Source organism: Chlorocebus sabaeus, unplaced genomic scaffold (genome assembly GCF_047675955.1).
Source record: "Chlorocebus sabaeus isolate Y175 unplaced genomic scaffold, mChlSab1.0.hap1 unalloc_scaffold_721, whole genome shotgun sequence".
Lineage (NCBI taxonomy): Eukaryota > Metazoa > Chordata > Mammalia > Primates > Cercopithecidae > Chlorocebus > Chlorocebus sabaeus.
In genome coordinates this window covers 10,608-29,919 of record NW_027328061.1, presented here as the reverse complement: position 1 = coordinate 29,919, position 19,312 = coordinate 10,608, and the positions used below count along the sequence as shown (strand labels likewise).

The 19,312-nt window shown below is 46.5% G+C and overlaps 1 pseudogene; it reads left to right on the top strand.

The window, feature by feature from the left end:
- Positions 1–8,822: 8,822 nt before the first annotated feature.
- Positions 8,823–18,852, top strand: LOC140711363 (uncharacterized; annotated as a pseudogene).
- Positions 18,853–19,312: the final 460 nt, after the last annotated feature.

Here is a 19,312-nt window from a genome sequence, read left to right as displayed (position 1 = left end):
GTCCCCAATGTCTGGCCTAGAAGACACTCAGTAAATGATTCCTGAACTAAGTCAGTTACTAAGATATGTTAAACTTGTATTAATAAAATTGATTTGATAAGTTTGCCAATGCAGCGCTCATACCACTCAGCTTAAATCTCAACCTGTGGATTTATCTTGTCTTCTGCTAGATTATCACCTATTAACATTCAGGAGGCACCTAGTATATGTTAGGCATTACTAATTGCTGGGGACCTAGTAGTGACAAAACAACATTCCTTGTTCAAAGAGAAGTTCTAGTATAAAGAGGAATAGAAGGAACAGGCTAGATTGATGAGAGAGCTAAGAAAAAGAAAGGCTGCCATGGGAAGCACCTGGTCTTGTCTGGATGGTACACAGTTAACAAAGTCTGAGTGCTTCATATAGCATAAGATCATCTCCTCCAAAGAAGCGAATGAAGCTTTGATTCCCCAGTACCAGAAGTCACCATAAAGGTGCGTACAGCCCCATGCTTAGTGTAGAAAGTGAAACCAAACAAACAAACAAAGCTCCAAGTTCCAGAGGCAACGGTCCAATTATGAAATCCTCTGGCTACGTTCAATTGAAATTCAAGGTATTCAAGAGGCCAATATTTAAGTGATAAATTCACCCAACCGCTTAAAACTAAAGTAGTCTTTGATTCAAGGGGTAAAGGTATAGTACTTTTTACAAATTTATTAGCTCTTAATATTTACATTTAAATATGATGATGATGGTGTAATAATTACTTTACTGAGTAGTTACTATGTGTTAGGCACCAAACTAGGCACTTTACACACACATTTGCACGATCATGTGAGATGATAATGACCCCTTGTCATCCCATTTCATAGATGAAAGTCAGGTTTATATATGCTTAAAAACTTGTCCCAAATGACACAGCTAGTTAGCAAAACCCAGGCAGCCTGACTTCACAGGCCTTGTTTAAAGAAGTAATATTTATAAACTGTCCAGCACAGCGGTGGTACAAACAAGAGTTCCATAAATGCCTAAAGGGTACTTCATACCCAAAATCGTTTCCTGCCAATCAAACTGGACTGGCAATGGTTCTGCATAACCAACTGTCAAATTATTGTTCCATGAAGAAAAGGTGGAATGGGTAGAGATGAGAATAGAGTGAATAACTGGTAAATGTACTTCATGACAGGTAGTAACAGGATGTGGCATTTAGGCTATTTCCACACTTGTTTGCATAACACTTTTTTACAGTTCTAAAGCACAAGAACCATTCTAAGCTGGTGAAAGCATAAGGCATGTCTATGATCCAGGACTCCAATTCACTGTGGATCAGTGGATCTCAACCTTTACTCAACCTTTAGGGTATATCAGAACCACCTGGGGGTTTTTAACAGCACTATAGCTGCCCAGGCTCCATTCCTGCAGATTCTATTTCAACTGGTCTGGAGTAAGCACGCATGTGTTTTTCACAGCCCCCCAGATGCAGCTAGGTTTGCAAACCACTGTCCAAGATGCTCTCACACTTCCGCTCCGTTCAACACACACTCACTGAGATTCTAAGCACTATGAATCGGACTAAGTTAACAAGTCAGGCTCCACTCCCTAATAATATTGGCAAAGAAACCAATATCAGAGATTTCTTCCAGCCCAAACCAAATAAATTGCCGGGTGAAAAAAATGCCCTGGCATAGTTTGTCATACAAAACAACTTCCTGTGTCTTCCCGGTCAGTAGCCTAGAGACTGACTCTGAGCCATGAGAATTCGGAATCAGGGGAAAATGCCAGTTTGAGGCATCTGCCACACTCCTAGCACACCCCCCAAAGCGTCCAGCTACATTTCACATCCACTGTCCTAACAGGGGTCGAAATAGGGAAGAGCAGTGCAATACAGAAAACAGAGCCTGCTGGGCGTCAAAAGGCTGGAGAATTCCAGTCCTAGCCCTGCTACCAATCGGTCTGGTCACTTCTCTCTGGTCCTGGTGTGGCCAACAGTTATGTGCAAGGGTGAGGCATAAAAACACAGATGTCAGGCAAGCTCCAGCATCCAAAATACATAGAAATTAAAAAGCATTAAGGTGATATCAAGGAATGTATGCCATCAACCAGAAAAGTAACTGAAGTATTCCTTTTCCTATTCTTAAGAAATCAAAAGTGGAAGCAAAAAATTGAGCAATCAGCCTACCAAGTTGACTGGGGCAACAGAATACACTCACGGATTCTGTTCACAACAGCGGGGGTGACAGACCAAAAGGAGAACGGCAGAGCGTCCCTCTCTCCTCTGTCCACTCATGCAACCAGCACGTGAGTGCGTCCACATGCAGCTCCCAGTCTCCTGTTCCACTGACGCCAGCGTCCACTCACCACAAGCCTACTAAGTGCCACATGTGCTATGATGCTCCCTCATCTCATCACCATAGACGTCCCTGCTGGAGGTGAGTATGTGACAGACGAAAATCACGGAGGCCTAGGGAGGTTGAGACCCGCATTCCCACTGCGGTGAGGGTGTGCTTGAGAGGGACCCCACGGCTGGGCCCTCCATGCCGCTCCCCTCAGTAATCACTCCCAGACCAGAGCAGTGAGGGTGAATTTTCTTCCTCTTACTATTTTCAGCCCCTTGGCTGACCCACCGTTCCCCAGAAAGCTATCGAGTTCTGGCAGCTCTGAGGCCACAAACCCATAAACGCACGGGACACACAGCCCATCTGTCTCTAACGGGTCTTTTACTTGTCATGCTGGTCATTTCAAAGAGCAGATGGGTTAAGAAAGACTTGGCAAGTTACCACGAAATGACCCCTCCACTCCTTCCTGGGGGAAGGGTGACTAGCGAGCAGTCAGGCCGGCTTTCTTCCCCCACTCCCTGCATTCCTGTCCCCAAGGAGCCACAGACAATCCCACCAAATAGAGGCAGGAGACAGCCGCCTCCTTCCTACAGCTGGCGGGGGAAGGGTCCTCTCCGGCCTTTCTAACTGCATGGAAACCAAACTGTGAGCTGTACTGACCCGGGCCTCACCCATGTTGCAGTCACTTACAACACAGGTGCCCAGTGGTATCATCAGGCAGAACTACGAATGTGCTTTCTATCGTTTTCATACAATGATTCCAGAACCGTTATCCACACAGTTCCACTTCTCACACATACGACGTACTTCACGGATTATACAGCATGTTCACCATGCCCCTCATCCGCTCCTCCCAGCAGCCTTGTGTGATCCCTTGAGTATGTTTTCCCATCTCCATTTCTTAAGAAATGGAGTTTCTGAGGTTATGAAATCAAAACTTTCCCAAGAACATCCAGCTAGTGTTAGAACTAGGATATGAGGGCTTCTGAATCTAGAACCGGTATTTGTGCCACTATTCCACATGGGCCCCTCCGGGGATTTCTGCCTGATCTGAAAATGCAGACAGCAAATCCGTCTCTCTACAGTCCTGGGGTTCCCTATAGACAAGAAGTCAAACTTCTAACAGAAAGCTTATACTTATCTGGAAGGCTACCTGGGATATTTCTTTTAAGTTAGTTTGTTCATGTTTTGGAAAGATTGTTCCAATGACAATGTGGGGCATGAAGTGTAGAAAGGATTCCATGATGAGGCAGAGAAGCAATTTGGTGGCTCTTAAAACAGTTCAAATCAGGCATGAGGCGCAACCAGAAAGGACAGAGGGAAAATACATTGGAAAGAAATGCAAAATGAAATCCACTCAGACCCAGGATGGAAAAAGGGGGAGTAAGCACGATGGTGGTTTCTAGTTTGAAAGACTGATGAACAAGGATGTCATTAACTACTGCAGAGTGGTATCTGGGGCCTGGGTGCACCAGTTTGTTTAACCATTCACCTGCTGAGCAGTCTCCAGGCTGTTTCCAGTTTCTAGCCTTCATCAATAATGCTGCTATGAAGAGATACATAAAGGCTTTTGTGTCAACATAAGTCCTCATTTCTCTGGGATAACTGCCTATGAATGTGAGTGCTGCATCCTATGGCAATTGCACATTGAGTTTTTAAAGAAACTGTCAAGCTGTTTTCCAGAATGGCTGTACCATCTTCCATTCCCACCAGCCAAGTGTGAGTGATCCCGTTTCCCTGCGTCCTCACCAGCATTGGTCTTGTTACTACTTTTTATTTTAGGCATTCTGATAGGTGTATAGTGACGTGGCTTTAGTGTGCATTTTTCTGATGGCTCATGATGTTGAACAGCTTTTCATGTGCTTGTATGTTATCTGAAATGTCTCTTCAGGTCTTTTATTCATTTTCAAACTAGATGATTTGGTTTCACTGCTGAATTTGGATAGTTCTTTATATATTATAGATATGAGGCCTTTATCAGACATGTGGTTTGCAAATAGTTTCTCCCAGTCTCTAGCTCCTCTTTTCATCTTTATTTTGCATTTTACATTTTAGCACACGATCCATTTTGAGTTAATTTTTGTACGAGGTATGTGGTTTAGATCAGAGTTCAGGTTTTTTTCCTATGAAAAATCAGGTAGCCAGTAACTTTTTTTTAAGAGACAAGGTCTCACTCTGTCACCCAGGCTGGAATGCAATGACAAGATCAGAGCTCACTGCAGCCTCGACTCCTAGGCTCAAGTTATCCTCCTGCGTCAGCCTCCTGGAGTAGCTGGGACCACAGGCAGGTGCCACCATGACCAGTTAATTTTTTTAGTTTTTGTAGAGACAGGGTCTTGTACCTTGTTACCCAGGCTGGTGTGGAACTCCTAGTCTCAAGTCATCATCCCATTTATATGGGGCCAGGCAATGGCACATGTCTGTAATCACAGCACTTTGGGTGGATGAAGCAAGAGAATCACTTGAACCCAGGAATTCCAGACCAGCCTGTGCAACAGAGGGAGGCCCTGTCTCTGCAAAAAATTTTAAACATTAGCTGGGCATGGTGTTGTACACCTGTGGTCCCAGCTACTTGAGAGGCTGAGGTGGGAGGATCTCTCGTGCCTATGAGGCTGAGGCTGCAGTGAGCCATGATCGCACCACTACACTCCAGCCTGGGAGAAAGTGAGACCCTGTCTCAAAAAAAAAAAAAAAAAAAAAAAAAAAAAAAAAAAAAAGAAAAAAAAATGCTAGCGCATCACCCATATTAAAGACAGGTATTGTCTTTTTGAAAATTTAATTACGGTTATATAATGGACATGTAAAATGCCTAGTTTGAAAGTTTGAAACATATATAACTCTAAATATTCTTACCTTAAAATTCTGATTCCTACCTAGGATATCGCATACTGTTTATATAAGTATCACAATGTCTGGACAACAACTAAAAATGTGTACGAGGGAGAAAAATGAGCATGTATGCCTATTAATTAAGGTATATTTCCCCCTTATTACATAAAAAAGTCATCACTGCAAACCCCTGTGACTGTATCTAAAGCAAGCCTACAGTTTTACTTCTCTGTATTATAAAATGCAAGGCTAAAATTCAAATACTAAACGTTTCCTGAAGCCAAGGGTAGTTTACTTAAAATAAATGCCTAAGGTCTATATCTAAAATATGAAAAAGCTAGCTACTTCATAGCCATTCCTATCTAAGTTCAGCTTTTTTTAATTGACACATAATTGTGTACTGTACATATGTATGGAGTACACAGTGATGTTATAATACATGTAATGTATGTGATCAGCATAATTAGCATATCCACCATCTCAAACATTTATCATTTCTTTGTGTTGGTAACATTCAATACCCTTCCTCCAATTATCTGGAACTATATATTCTTTTTTTTTTTTTGAGACAAAGTCTTGCTCTGTTGCCCAGGCTGGAGTGCAGTGGTGTGATCTCAGCTCACTGCAACATCTGCTTCCTAGGTTCAAGCTATTCTCCTGCCTCGGCCTCCGTGGTAGCTGGGGTTACAGGCACCCACTACTATGCCCGGCTAATTTTTGTATTTTTAGTAGAGACGGGGTTTCTCTACACGTTGGCCAGGCTGGTCTCAAACTTCTGACCTCAGGTGATCCACGCACCTCAGCCTCTCAAAGTGCTAGGATTACAGGCATGAGCCACCGCTCCCAGCCTGAAACTATATATTCCTATTAACTATAGTCATCCTATGTTATAGAACACTAGAACTTATTCCTATCCAGCTATAATTTTGTATCCTTTAGCAAATTTCTCCCTATCTCCCTCTTCCCCCACCCTTCTCACCCTCTAGGATCCTCTGTCTACTTTCAACTTCCATGAGATCCACTCTTTTTTGCCTTCCACACAAGAGAACATGTGCTGTGTAACTTTCTGTCCCTGGCTTATTTCATAATATCTTCCAGTTCCATCCACGTTGCTGAGAATAACAGGACTTCATCCTGTGTTATGGCTGAATAGTACTCCACTGTGTATAAAGACCACATTTTCTCTATCCATCATCTGCTGCTGGATACCGAGGCTGATTCCGTATCTTGGCTATGGTGAACAGTGCTGTAGGAAACATATAGGTGCGGATGCCCCTCCGACACTGATTTCCTTTACTTTGGGTATCTATACAGTAGTGGGACTGCTGGGTCACACTGTAATTTCATTTGCAGTTTTCTGAGGAACCTCCATACTGTTTGCCATAGTGGGTGCCCTAGCTTACTCTTACTCTTTTTCTTTTTTCTCTTTGAGACAAAGTCTCACTGTTGCCCAGGCTAGAATACAGTGGTGTAATCTCGGCTTGCTCACTGTAGCATCCGCCTCCCGGGTTCCAGTGGTTCTCATGCCTCAGCCTCCTGAGTAGCTGGGATTACGGGCGCCCGCCACTGCACCTGGCAAATTTGTGTATTTTTTAGTAGAGATGGGGTTTCACCACGTTGGCCAGGCTGGTCTTGAACTCCTGGCTTCAAGTGACCCACCCACCTCAGCCGCCCAACAGTGCTGGGATTACAGGTGTGATCCACCGCTCCCAGCTAATTTTTGTGTTTTTAGTAGAGACGGGGTTTGGCCATGTTGGCCAGGCTGGTTTCAAACTCCTGACCTCAGGTGATCTGCCCGCCTCAGCCTCCCAAAGTGCTGGGATGTCAGCGTGTGCCCTGTGCCCAGCCAGCTGCTCTAGTGTACACCCCCCTAGAGTGTGTAAGAGCTCCCTTGTCTCCATATCCTCACCAGCACTTGTTATTTTTTGTCTTTTTGATAATACTCATCCTAACAGGTGAGATGATACCTCACTGTGGTTTTGATTTGCATTTCTCTGATTATAAGTGATACTGAGCATTTTTTTCACATTTTTTTGGCCATTCATATGTCTTCTTTAAAGAAATGTCTGTTCTGTTGGATATGGTGACACAAACCTGTAAGCCCAGCACTCAGAACGCTAAGGTAGGGGGACAGCTTGAGCCTAGACCAGCCTAGGCAGCATAGCAAAATCCTAGCTCAAAAAAAAAAAAAGAAGAAGAAGAAAAAAGAAATATCTGTGTCTGTTCAGCTTTTTGACCTTCAAAAATTAAGAGCCCATTTTGGAATCTGATGACCTGCCTGATTCAGAGACAATCTGTGTTTGGTTCTACTCTGCTACTTCCTATGTGACTTTGGGAAGTTCCCTTAGCCACTTTGAACTCAACTTTCTCAACATTAACCAGGAATAAGTACCACCTGCCTCTGCTGGTTAACGCTGAGGACTGAAAGGAGAACCTCCACAATGCCACTTGACAATGCCGCCTGGCGGAAGCCCCTCAATGCGGGGCTGGTAGGATCATTTGAAGCTAAATACAACTTTCCTTTCCACTGTCCCAGGCTCACTCTGCATACAATTAGCAAGGAATAGCGAATAAAGGAAACCAAAATACTGCTCAATTTTTAATAAGAAATTTTTAAGCCGGGCGCGGTGGCTCAAGCCTGTAATCCCAGAACTTTGGGGTGCCACGACGGGCGAATCACGAGGTCAGGAGATCGAGACCATCCTGACTAACACAGTGAAACCCTGTCTCTACCAAAAATACAAAAAACTAGCAGGGCGAGGTGGCAAGCACCTGTAGTCCCAGCTACTCGGGAGGCTGAGGCAGAAGAATGGCATAAACCCGGGAGGTGGAGCTTGCAGTGAGCTGAGATCCGGCCACTGCACTCCAACCTGGGCGACAGAGCGAGACTCCATCTCAAAAAAAAAAAAAAAAAAAAAAAAATTTTAAAAAGTGGGGGTGATGGAAAAATAGGAAGGAGAGGAGGAAAAGGAAAAGCAGCCGGTCACAAGTTCTAGTCCAGGGCTCATCCCCGGCCTCCTCACTCAGGCAATCACCAGTCCCCACCTCCTGGGGAGGGGTACTTTCTCAGCTGGCTTTCCCAACATGGAAGGCACTGCCACAGGTGTTCAGAAACCAGGAGCACCTTGAAATGGGCAATGTGTTTTGGGTAGGAGACCTACAATTTCCCCCAAGGAAATTACGGCACAAAAGTGACCCACATAGGAGGCACCAACGGCTGTAAATACTTGGTGGCAAAAACTGATGTCATACCTTCTGTACAGGAGACACACACCCAAATAAAACTTGCCAAAATAGCAGAGAAAAAAATACAACAGACATCCAGTGCCATTCTGTTACAGAAATATTTCTATCCCAAAGCCAGGGACCTCTCTGGAACACTGCCTTTATTTCCATGTTTCATGGAAGATGTTTGAGTGCACTCACGTGTGTCTCAACAAACTTCCAGTCCCTGCTCTAAACCCTGTGGCTTCTCAGCAAAACCCAAACACAAGTATCCATTTTCCTTCCAAATGAGAAATTTCCTAACCTAGCGAAACCAGCATCAAATCCACTTATTATGAGATAGCTGATTACAGGCGAAGCCCTCTAGTCCCAGGATGACTCCCCTCCTGCAGGAGCGGGAAGGATGGGCATAGCACTGGCCTGCCAGACCACATTTCCAGGCAGTTTGAAACCATGGCTGCCCAGGTGAACCATGATAAAAATCAAAACCAAGTATCTCTGAAAAGTGTACATGTCAAGAACCAGACCTCGCACCAGATTCAGCAGAAATGGATGTTGCAAGGTTTGTTCAGAGATCTCCTTTCCATGCCCCCTCTCCCCAGGACCTCCTTCCTTGCACTAGGGGCCAAGGGCCAATGGACAGCTCCCTTACCACTAGCCCAGTGCATTTTCAGGAACAGCTCCCAGACTGTACCAGACCCTGAAATGTATTCACTGAATGCACTATTTCTTCAAATGATCATAAATCACCTGACTACAACAACAAGTGTTTTAAAAGCGTTCTCTCTCTCTTTGGGGAACTGTACCATGAGTTTGAGCAAGCAGCTTTGCTTCTCCCTACTGCAATTCTATCATTTACAAAATGTTAACAATTACTGCTTTCACCCATAGCATTGTTGTAAAAAGCCTTAAGATCCACTTCATGTAGTCTGCCTGGAGCACAGACCCTGTCACATGGTAAATGCCCAATGAAGGTGAGTTATCTGTAGCTATTATTACCTGCCACTCCAGCGAACAAAAGGAGTCGATCAGGTCTCATTGTGTCACCATGAAAGGATGTCCCTGTACACTGCACAGTGGGAGTAGGGGGACTCAAAGTTTATCAGGTACTATTTTGTGTTTTACAAAGTGTACATATATATTTGTAGGTACACTGGAAAAGATCTGGAAGGAAATACACCCAGTGTTAATAGTGACTACCCCAAAGACACATTCATCCAAACACACAACAGAAAAACACTATCTTTCTGCCTTCCATATCATTTGAACTATTTTCAATAAGCATCTATGGCTTTTGTAAAGTTTTTGAAAGGAATTTATTGCATTTTTTTCTGGAGAAACAAGCAGGAGCATGAAAAAGGTGGAAACAGAAGGTAAAATGGAATGGGACTCAATGGAATTGAGTCCAAGCCAGGCTCAGCAGGCACACGAACCACGCAACTATCACTATAACTCAACAGCAGCTCTCTCTGCTCTTGGTCCAGTGGCCCAAGACTTAGAGATAAAATGTTTATTGTGATCACATCAATCACACCAAGGAGCTTGGAACCACCCTTCCAAACTCCTCTGGTTCTGTGTACCTGCCCGGGGCTGTTAGCTTTCCTCCTGTGTCTTTGGCTGGCCTGTAATCCCCTAGTGGTGGAAATGCACCCTGACACTTAGCCATCACCCCCACAACACTCAGCACCGCATAGAGACCAGGGCAGTGATGCCCACTCGGACTGTGATTCTACTTATAAAGCGAAGGACCAGAGGCCAGATGCGACCTATCTTTGGTAACTCACCAGCTGTTGCTTGAACCAGAACAAAGCCAGGTCTCCTGATGCCCAGAAAAGAGCTAGCGCCTGTCCCACTAGAAACGTGGCGAAAACGTTTTGCTTGCTGTGAAAAGATGCACTACTGGAGAAGATGGGTGCAACTTCTCATGGAGCCACTCAACCCAGATGACCAGGAAACAGGGCTGCCGGATGAGACACTCGGCCCAGACCACCAGGAAACAGGATTACAGGTGTGAGCCACCACACCCGACCTGGTTTCTCTTCTTCTAAGGGCACTAATCCTGTCAGACCAGGGCCCACGCTCATGACCTCATGTAACCCTAATCAATTCCCAAAGGTCCTACGCCCTAATACCATCACACTGGCAGTTAGGGCTCCAGTACAAGAATCTGGGGGAGACATAAACAATCAGTTTATAACAATGTCTTTTCAATCCTGTTGAAAAAAACAACCAAATGAGTAGGCGACAAAGTACCTTATATGTAAACAAGTCAGGACTTTTCATATTTCTGCTAACACATTAAGGTCAATTTAAAATGTCCGATAACAAGCGTCAGAAGCAGAGATAAATGAAAGTTAGTTACTCTGCATTTTAGGCCCACATTGAGCTGTCTTCCAATGACATTGTGGCACAAAGAACACTGCTTTCTATTCCTGGTTTTGCCACCAAAAAAGCTGGAACATTTCCCTGTATTTCCGTTTATCTCTAAAATCACTGGGCTGACCCAGCAGACCTCCAAGGTCCCTTCCATTCACAAATTCCACAAATAACTTCCTACCAACAGATGCTACACAAATAAACTACACTGACGAAGGGGAAAGCTAACACTAGCAAACAATGAAATGCACACAAGACAAGATGTATAGAGAAGTGGATCAACCACAAACTGGTGGACGATGAGCCGGCGGTGGATGATGAGCTGGCGGTGGATAAAAACACATTCCCTAACGATAGACAGAAAAGCAATGGCGCTGAGGTAGTATTGTTGACGATTTCCTGTTTTCAGCTTTCAAGATAAACGGCCCAATTGTTTATATTCATTCTGATTAAATGTGAACGTGAAAATTTCCTCCAGGGGACACAGACACCTAAAAAATTCCCAATGTATCCAATTTGTCATTTGATATCTTTACTGACAAGAAAAATGCGGGACTGAATATACAAACAGACCATGCCTGATCATATGTAGAAAGACAGAACTCAGACCACAACCTGTAGCTGCCCACCCAGGAAACCAATCCCCTATCTACAGTCAACAGCCAGGAGGCTAGCCAGGCTAGCACATCAGACAGGAAGCCAGACTGCTCTCTCTCCACAACCCAGAAACTAAACCACAACTCTGTCCCACGTGGCCAGGACTTGACTCAAAACTGACAGCCACCCTAATTTTGGCCCCTGTTTCCAGTTAGGATAATTCAGAGAAAGCCAAACGTGCCCCTAACCAACCACATAGAACATCCCACTTCTGCACAGCCGCCTCCAGCCCCCACAACAGCCTCCACTGGGAGCTGTTCTTTTCCATCCTGAAGCTTCCTCACTCCTCATCCGCCACTCACTTGCATGTCAGTCCCTGCCACACGCAAGTGATAATGCCGACTCCCTTGTCACAGCAGCTCTGAGAAAGTCGCCTCTGCCTGTCTCATGTGGGCGGCCTTCCTTTATTTCCCCCAAAGAATAAGTCTTAAATAAGGGGCTTCTTTCTATATGGCCAAGCTATACAATTCAGAAGCCCAGCATGGCAGATTCCAAGCCTGGAAAGACCATACACCCCTCAGGTCCTCTTTCCACAAAACACAGCTTCCTTCAGTTCTTCAGTCACTCTGACCAACCAGGGAAGGAACCACGTGTTATGGAAAGATCAAGGGCCTTGATGTCAAACTTCTGAGTTCATCAAGTACTTCCTCTTTCCGCTTAAGAAATTACATGGCCTTGGCCAGGCGTGGTGGCTCACACCTGTAATCCCAACACTTGAGGAGGCTGAGTTGGATGGATCACCCAAGGATGGGAGTTCAAGGCCAGCCTAACCAACATGGAAAAACCCTATTCCTACTAAAAATACAAAATCAGGCAGGGTGTGGTGGCTCAAGTCTGTAATCCCAGCACTTAGGGAGGCCGAAATGGGTGGATCACGAGGTCAGGAGATAGAGACCATCCTGGCTAGCACGGAGAAACCGTGTTGTATTTTGTAAAAAATACAAAAAACTAGCCGGGCGAGGTGGCGGGTGCCTGTAGTCCCAGCTACTCGGGAGGCTGAGGCAGGAGAATGGCATGAACCTAGGAGGCAGAGCTTGCAGTGAGCTGAGATCCGGCCACTGCACTCCAGCCTGGGCCACAGAGCGAGACTCTGTCTCAAAAAAAGAAAAAAAATACAAAATTAGCCTGGTGTGGGGGCACATGCCTGTCATCCCAGCTACTCAGGAGGCTGAGGCAGGAGAATCACTTGAACCCAGGAAGCAGAGGTTGTGGTGAGCCGAGATCGCGCCATTGCACTCCAGCCTGGGCAATAAGAGCAAAACTCTGTCTCAAAACAAAACAAAACAAAACAAATGATGTGATCTTGAACAATTTTCTTAACTTCTCTAAGCTTCTATCTTCATCTTCAATAAAATGATTTTCCCTCCAAGATTGCATTAAATGGAATCCCACATGTAAACCAGCTGACAAATATCAGGGGCCCAACGGCTGTGCGCTTCTACTGCCGCCCCACTTTACCCCAAGGGAGAAGCGCAAGATGTCCAGAAAAAGCCTGTTGATCCCTACACCTCAGCATCCTGTGTTCACACAAGGTGCAGTGGCATCCAGACTTACCGGGGTCACCCAAATACAAGACATGTTTACATGTTTTGATTTCTCAACTTAGGTACACATGGCTTCTAACGTTTACCATATATGATTCATAATTTAGAAGAGATTTTCCTACACTACCCCGTGGTTCTATTTTAGCAGACTTAGATGTGCCATAATAGCTCACTCTCTTAAGCCCTCCTCAGTATCAAAAACAAAACTTTCATCTGTAACACAGTTATCAGCAGTGAAAGTGGAAAAGGCACCTATGAGTCAAAATGACCCTCTGCCCCACCCTGCCCCACCCTACAAAAAGCTGTTCAGGAGTATTTGGGCTGCTTATGAGAATGCTGTCTGTATTCCCAGGGACAGACAAACGCCTACCCTGGTTAGAAGCAGCACTGCTCAGCCTCCAGGGTAGAAAGCTCCCCACACCCTCTACCCAAGGAGAAGAGAAGCAAATGGGGTGGCCAGGCTCCAGGATGTGGAGTATTTAGTTTGGTTTCTGCAGTCCAGGTCACCTCCATGGGTGAAGCTCTTCCTTCCTTCTTTTCCACCCAAGTGGCCAAGGTCCTATGGCTGCTGTGGGGCCTCTTCCCTATGAGTCAGCCTAGCCATTCCCCTTCCCCATTCTTCTTCTTCTTCTTTTTTTTTTTTTTTTTTGGAGACAGAGTCTCACTCTGTCACCCAAGCTGGAGTGCAGTGGTGTAATCTTAGCTCACTGCCACCTCTATCAACTGGGCTCAAGTAATTCTCCTGCCTCAGCCTCCCAACTACCTGGGATTACAGGCACCTGCCACCACGCCCAGCTAATTTTTATATTTTTAGTAGAGATGGAGTTTCAACTTGTTGGTCAGGCTGCTCTCGAACTCCCGACCTCAGGTGATCCACCTGCCTCGGCCTCTCAAAGTGCGGGGATTACAGGCATGAGCCACCGCATCTGGCCGAGTCAGCCCAGCCATCCTGACTTTTGGTTCTGGCAAAATTACTCTCTTCTACATCTACCTTCCAAGTAGCTAAATCAGAGGTCTGGCCCTTGGGGCAGGCTTGAAGAATCCCTGTTTTTGGTCCTCAAGAGGTCCTACCAGGGTCTGCAACAATTCCAAGACTTGTGTTCTGAAAGAGGAAAGAAACCTCACATACACACGGCTCTCGCAGAGCTCAGATGAGCCCGTATCGGAGGCAAGGCTTGGGAGGCGGCCCTAAGGTTTGGGTGTGCCATCTATGATAACAGCTAAGAGATTTGAAGCCAGCTGTCTGGGTTCAAACCTCAATTCCAACAACACTGGCTGTTTGATGTTAGACAACGTCCTCAGCCTCTCTGTGGTTCAGTTTCCTCACTGTAAAAGGGCCACAATAAGAGAGCTGCTCTAAAAATTAAGTGAATTGGTGCATATAAGGTACTCAGAACAATGCTTGACACATGGGGGAGTTCAATAGACACGTACTGAACAGAGTAACTTAGCAATTACTAAATATACTCATGCAGGACAGGTGCGGTGGCTCACACCTGTAATTCCAAAACTTTGGGAGGCTGAGGCGAGAGGGTCACTTGAGCCCAGGAGTTTGAGACTAGCATGGGCAACAGAGAAATATTCCGTCTCTAAAACTGTGTGTAACATACATGTATATATACACTCAAATGTTCACAGTGTATTTGTAGTATACAAAATAGCTGGAAAACAGACAACTATTCACAATGGTTACTTCTAGAGAAGGGGGAATGCAAATTTCAGCTTTTTACCCCACACATATATTCTTGTATCATCTGAAATATTTAAGCAAATTGTATGTATAAATTTGCCCCGAAACACATAGCAGAACAATGTAGTTTTCACTCAAAAATCTTCAAATCATGATGGAATTGTCCTGTGAAAGTAAAGTTAGAGAGGTGAAAAGTCTCCCTCCAGCCTAAATGCTCTTTCATATGACCTATATTACACAAACCAATGCAGACATCCCAATCCTTTCCCCACTGTCATAAGAATTTTTCAGTGAACTGCATTCCCCTTTACAAACTAGATGATAGTTAGAGTTACCAGGCAAGAACGTGGATCCAGTTCTGCTTTTTCAAAAGTCAATGTTTCTCACGTTATAGTAATGCATTCTTCAACCGGTCAACTGCCCCCAACACCTGAGCTCTCTGTTGTACACAACTCAACGATGCCTGGGAGAAAACAGGTGCACATTTCACTTAGTAACAACACATCCCGCCTGATTCCTCTGCTGGGCTAGTTCTCAAGTCGTCTTTTTCTAAGCTTTCATTGGGCTCTACCACACGTACCTAGGCTGGGTAAAACACTTGACCAGGTTTTTTTCTTCGAGACCGAGTTTCACTCGGTCGCCCACGCTGGAGTGCAGTGACGTCATCTCGGCTCAGAAGCCCGCGCCCGGGTCCATGCAGCCCCCTCCGCGGCAGACGCGGGGAGCCGGGGAGCAGTGGGGACCGGCCCCCACCGGCAGGGTGACCGGGATCCCCGCGCGGGCCCATGTGGTATCGTAGCAGGCGCGAAGACCCCGGTGCCACCCGAGGCCGAGACAAAGCCCAGGCGCAAGGACCCCGGATCCTGACCTCGGACCCTGCGGAACCCAGCTCGGAGCCGCCACGCCCGGGGCAGAGACCCCCGCCCGGTCCGGAGACCTCGTTGCCCGTTCTCACCTCAGGCCGCCGCCTCGGAGCGCTCGCTCCTCGCCGCGGCGCCTGGGCCGACTGGAGCGCAGCTGAGCAGCCGACAGAGCCGAGGCAGCCTCAACCACGGAGTGCCGGGGCGGGGCCGCTGCCGCTGCTTCAGCCCGTGTTCCACGCTCAGGATCCGGCTCGGATCAAGGAGCTGCAGCTGTCGCGGGGCTGCGGCCGGAACACACACCACGCAGGTGCACAGGGCCCCGCCTGCCGCCCACTGCCCCGCCCCCAGCGGGGCCGGGCGCCCAGGGCCCGCCCCCCGGCCAATGGGGAGCGAGCCGCGCCGAGAGGGCGGGGCCTAGGGGAACAAATGGAGGCTGGGCGGGGCGGTGCTGGGATTGGGCGTACAGGTTTCCGCGGGAAGACGGGACCCAAAAGCTGGCCGGATCCTGGCCTCCTAGAAGACCCAGCTCCACGTCCACCTGCAGTCTGCTCTACAGGACGCCCTCATCTCAAGCCCAGAACTCAGGCTTTTAGGGCAGAGAGCGAGAGACAGGCTTGCTTTACAAAAAGTGAAACTGAGGTCCAAGGAATAGGATTGCCTGCTGCCCGAAGTCACGTAGTCCCATTCACTCATTCACTTTGTGATTCAGCAAACATTTGGAAGCACGTATGGTGGGCTTTAGGAGTGAAGTAGGGCTGGGCGCGGTGGCTCGCGCCTGTAATCCCAGTACTTTGTGGGGCCGAGGCAGGTGGATCACTTGAGGCCAGGAGTTCAAAACCAGCCTGGCCAACAAGATGAAACCCCATCTCTGCTAAAAATACAAAAACTTAGCCGATCGTAGTGGCGCGTACTTATGGTCCCAGCTACTGGGACCTGTGTAAAACAGGACCTGCACCCTGAAGGCACTCACTCAGGGATGCTGCTGGGATGGGTGGATGCACAGTTAAGGTCTTCATGGTGGCTGAGGCTGACCTCATCCCCATCGCTCTTCCCACACACACCTGAACACTCATCACTCCCACGCTCGCACCCACCACTGAAAGCCTGGCCCCTAATCTGATTTGCCTAACAAGGTCTCCAGATGAACAACACATGCTTCCCTACCTCTCCCCTGCTAGGGCCCCACCGTGTTCTGGGATGTACTCAGGGATCAGGAGAACAAAACCTCAGGGAGTGAAAGGACATTCCAGGGTGCAGGCCTCTGCATCCCCCTCCATGCCCTCACCCCTGCCTGACACACCCTCACTCCTGTACCTGACCAGCTCCTACCAACCCTTAAATTCTCACCAAGTTCTGTGGTGGCAGCCACACCCTAAAGTGGCTGACCCCCCAATAACCTATGCCCTTGTATAGTCTTCCTGACCTTGGGTACGAGCAAAACCGGTGACTGGCTTCTAACCCATAGAGCCTGCCAAAAGCAATGGGATGTCACTGTCACAGTGCATCACCTTCGCACACTTGAGAGAAAGGTTCCGCCTGCAGGCGCTGCCGGAGGGAGATGATGTGCTGAGAAAAGACCTTCGGAGGGGCCCCGTAGGCAAGGAAGCAAAAAGCTGGGCCCTTGCCAAGCGGGTCCGAGGAAATGAATTCTGCCAGTAACCTCAGCGGACGTGGAAATGGATTCTGCCCTGGTAGAACCTCAGATGAGGATGCATCCCAGCTGCTTAGCGTGAGATCCCAAGCACAGGACCCGCTAAAATGTGCTCAACTCCTAGTTTGCCAAAATTGGCTTAAAAGTGTGTGTTGTTTTAAGCTTCTACGTTTTTAGTTATTGCCTGTGAAAGTGTTAAAATATGAGACAATAACTTAGGTCCCTTCCCCATCACACACATTCTTCTTTCTGGTATTCATCACAATTATAGTTATTGATTTAAAATCTCCCTCTTGACTGGGTGCAGTGGCTCAGGAGTTCCAGACCAGCCTGGCCAACATGGTGAAACCCTATCTCTACTAAAAATACAAAAATTAGCTAGACGTGGTGGTGCAATCCTGTAATCCCAGCTACTCCGAAGGCTGAGGCAGGAGAATTGCTTGAATCTAGAAGGCAGAGGTTGCAGCGAGCTGAGATGACACCATTGCACTCCAGCCTGAGTGACAAGAACAAAACTCCGTCTCAAAAAAAAAAAAAAAAAAAAAAATTGTCTCTTGCCACTAGCTTGAAGGTCCCATGAGAAGAAAAATGGAAACTCTTGCTCATAACAGTGCCCCAAATGCCCAGCACGGTGTAGTTCTAGGGCAGTGGGTCGATGGTGGCAGCTTCTGGTTGGAGGGCCCAGCTCCTCCCAGCTGCCTTCTCCCTGGTGAGGTTCCATTATAGAGAACAGAATAGTTTCCTGCCTTTCCAGAGTCCCTCTTAGTGGGGATTGGCCAAGTGACATTGTCCTGCCCCGGGAGACATAAGTGGAAATTGGCTGAAAGGTTTCTAGCCATGGTGTGCTGGGGCGATTTGAACCAGGACATGAGAGCTGACCATCCATTGTTCGGGAATTCCGCAAGTTGGTTGTTCAACACCTTCAGTACTTCAAAATATTAAATAATATAAACTCGCAAATTAAAAAATGCATTAGACCAGATGCAGTGGCCCACGTCTAACACATTGGAAGCCTGAGGCAGGAAGATCACTTGAGCCCAGGAGTTCGAGACCAGCTTAGGCACAAAAGGAAGACGCTGTCTCCACAAAAAATTTTAAAATTAGCTAGGCATGGTGGTGTGTGCATCCAATCCTAGCCACTCAGGAGGCTGAGGTGGGAGGATCGCTTGAGCCATCTGTTCAAGTCTCCAATGAGCTATGATAGTGCCACTGCACTCCAGCCTGGGTGACACAGCCAGACCCTATCTCAGAAATAAGCATATTTCATATATCAATAAATTTAAAATAAATGTATATTTATATATACATTTATGTATTGCAATGATATATTTAGACGTAAATATTTATTTCTTGTTTTATTTATTTATTTATTTTGAGATGGAGTTTAACCCTTGTCACCCAGGCTGGAGTGCAGTGACGCAATCTGGGCTCACCATACCCTCCACCTTCCGGGTTCAAGTGATTTTCCTGCCTCAGTCTCCTGAGTAGCTGCGATTACAGGCATGCACAACCATGCCTGGCTAATTTTTGTATCTTTAGTAGAGATAGAATTTCTCCTTGTTGGTCAGGCTAGTCTCGAACTCCTGACCTCAAGTGATCTGCCCACCTCGGCCTCCCAAATTGCTGGGATTACAGGTGTAAGCCACTGTGCCCAGCCTATATGTTATATTTATATATTATAATTATGTATATTAATTTTATATAATTGTATATAAATATAAATATAAAAACTTTCCTTGCCTTCTCTTGTTTCTACCTACAGTCAGTCCCATGACTTCAAATACTATCTACATGTAATAATTTTAAATGTATATATTTTATATATATATATATATATATTTTTTTTTTTTTTGAGACGGAGTCTCGCCCTGTAGCCAGGCTGGAGTGCAATGACGCAGTCTCAGATCACTGCAACCTCTGACTCCCGGGTTCAAGCGATTCTCCTGCCTCAGCTTCCCAAGTAGCTGGGCTTATAGGCTCCCAGCACCACGTCCAACTAATTTTTGTATTTTTAGTAGAGACAGGGTTTTGCCATGTTGGCTAGGTGGGTTTCGAACTCCTGACTTTAATTTATCTCCCGCCTCGGCCTCGTAAAGTGCTGGGAATACAGTGCTGGTCAAAATATTTTTCTGTTTCCAAGCACTTTACATGAGAGGAAAGCG